Below are 2,968 nucleotides of genomic sequence, written 5' to 3'. Positions count from 1 at the left end.
TTCTGGGTCCTGTAGTTTTTGTTTCTGTTTTACTTTGGGAGAAAGAAATGGAAGCTAAGCGCTGGTTGGCTAATTAGAAAAAGACTGATTTTTAATTCATTGACCCCTAAAACCTGCTGGTAGATTTGAAAGGCATACTGTCTTTAAAAATATGTCGAAATTACATCATTTAACAAACTGAAACTGTAAAAATAGAAGAAACTGTCAGATTTTCTGCTCTGACAGTCCTTGAATTTGTCGTGTGATATGAGGTTACATTTAGAAATTTAAATCTAAACTCAAAATTGTAATATTTCTCCAAATCACTTGATGGTATATGCTTCGTTCATTAAATTCTCAAAAATGTTGTACATGTTGATAACAGAGTTTTTTTTTTTCATTTTTTTGTACAATACATAAGGACATTCATGTTTCCTTTTTTGTAAGATATATGGCACTAAAATTTTGTTGTACTGTACGAAATACATTTGATTTCTGTCTGCTTCCAGCCTGTTAACGTAGACATGCAGAACTTCATGGTGCAGTCAAAAATTAGCCCACAGGGAGTGAAAATGTGACAGGAAGAATAAACAACCAGAAACTGTCTAGGGTTCAGAGGCTTAAGAAACAGTCACCAGATCAGAGCTAACATGACTGGACTACTTGATGCTGCACCTGTTAATCAAGGTAACTGAATATGCATCATTTCAAATCACAGTAGGAAGGACTTCAAGAAGCAGCTGCAATGCTGATAGATGCAAAATTAAAACATATACCATTGTTGGTAATAATAAAATTATTGCTTTAGAAAAGGGGACTATTATCTGTGATGTAAATCATTAGGATTTCAGGTAGGACATTTTAAAGTAAAATTAAAATGCCTGCAGTCAATATCTATATTTTGGGCTATTCATTTCCAACAATTGTGATAGAATATGGAATCATTTGAACAGTTTTTCAAATACTTGTAAAGCAAACAAAACAAAAAACACCACTTACTTTGCAAAGGTACACAGTGGTACAAAACTGCACAGCTAGGTAGTTCCAGCCATGTTAGCTGGTGGCAGCCACTGTAATAAGAGGAAGGACTGCTGGTGCAGACACTGCTTCAGTCTGGACACATGATGGTTACAGCTGCTCAGCAGGTTGGTTTTAGGGTCTTTGTTGCCATGGTAACAGATACAGGTATGGTTTCTGTAGAAGGAGCATTTCTTTGATCCCTCTTCTTGCAGATTCAATCACCTTGGCTGAGCAGATTTTCTGGAGATACAGTATACCCATCAGATGATGTATTTTTTTTTACCTGTAAATACTGCAATCTTGAGCTAATAGGATGATTTGAAGTAGTCCCTGTGATGTGATATAAGGTACATCTTGCACAATACTTAATTCAAGCATTTAAAATGGACATTTGTTCTGGGTTAAATTTGTTTTGTTGATTTGAGTCAAAGGAAATTGGAAGATGAAATGAGTTATCTCAAATACGTCTGTCAAGCAGGATTTCCTAATAAGCCTCTGCCACAAATGATTTAATGGACTGCAAGAAACAAGGACCGAAAATCTGCTCTTTCAATTTCCCAATCTGGAAACAGAAAATTCTACTCGTGCAAACAAGGTTACAATACTTAATATAAACCCTGATTCTTTGATTTCAGGATGATGCATTTCATTCAGGTTCATATGAAAGAGCTAAAGCTGCTGAAAGTGTTTTTGGCATAAAGTCGTTCTCTGCCCTTTCTCCAAGGACATGAAAACTGCGGCAACTCTGCGGTTGTAGCTTAGATCAACCATCAGAACACTCACGGTCTGCAGCTGCACAGGCTGGCCAGGTACATAATTGCGCCCCACATTTCTCTCTGTAGTTCATGTGCCAGAAATTCTGATTAGGGCTGCAGATTTTTCTGTCCAGAGGGAGCCAGCTGCTCAGAGAGAGGAGACTTCACCCCCAGATAGTGAGACAGATCTGGCAGAGATACAACCAGACAGCTTTCAGGGAAACGCCCAATGCCTGCTGTTTTTCTCCCTGTTAGACACATTTGCACCACTGGACATGGATGCCCACCCATGGCCAAATGTCCTGCTGTATACCTTCCCTGCTCTCCACCTGATCTCCCCAGCTCTAATGAGAGTGATGGAGCAGAGCCTGTGCCTAATCCACATGACTCCTCTGTGGCCATCCAAGCACTGGATCGCAGAGATAATTCAGCTTCTGGCAGCCAAACCATGGCCTTGACTTACTCACAAGCATCTTCTGCCCCAGGTGCAGGGGCAGATTTATCATCCTCAGTCAGACTGCGTAGCTCTCTGGGCCTGTAAAAGTGGATTTTGAATCATGTGTGCCTCTATTTTTAAGAGCCCTGTCCACCTGCTCTCTACATGGTAAATGTTGGGTGTTTGAAGAGTAGTAGTTGATTATTAAATTATCACTTTTCATTTGGTGAATATGTTGTTTTCTGCAGAATTTGCTGTAAATGGGAGGCTTTTGCACAATTACTTGAACCTTATATTTGATGGATATTTTAGCCTATAGGGTTTGGTTACAAACATGTGACAGTGCTGTTTCACTTATGGAAGCACTCCCACAATTTAGGCCCCTGGTCCCATTGTGTGATCTGTCAGTTGTGTTAGTTGGCGTTTCTCACCACTCTTGTGAGCCAGCTGAGGTGGTGGACAGGAAGTTTCTCTCTATTAAGACTTTTTACAGTTTTTGGTCAAAACCTTATTGACTCCAGCTTAAGACGTGTCCTGTGTGGACTCTGAGGGTGTCCGTGGCTCAAACTATGAAATTCAGACCGATCAACTCTTTGTTTCTTAGGCTTTTCCCTATAGCTACAAGCCATTTTCCTTCCGGAGGTTTTCTCACTGGAGGCCATAAGAGCTTACTGTGCAATTCCATTCCATTCAACTAGAATCATGGCCACATCCTGGGCCTTGTTAAGGGCATGTCTGTTCAGAATATTTGTGTGGCAGCAAGTTAAGCCATGCCACA

This window comes from Acanthochromis polyacanthus, chromosome 12, assembly GCF_021347895.1.
Source record: "Acanthochromis polyacanthus isolate Apoly-LR-REF ecotype Palm Island chromosome 12, KAUST_Apoly_ChrSc, whole genome shotgun sequence".
NCBI lineage: Eukaryota > Metazoa > Chordata > Actinopteri > Pomacentridae > Acanthochromis > Acanthochromis polyacanthus.
This window is presented reverse-complemented; position numbering follows the sequence as displayed.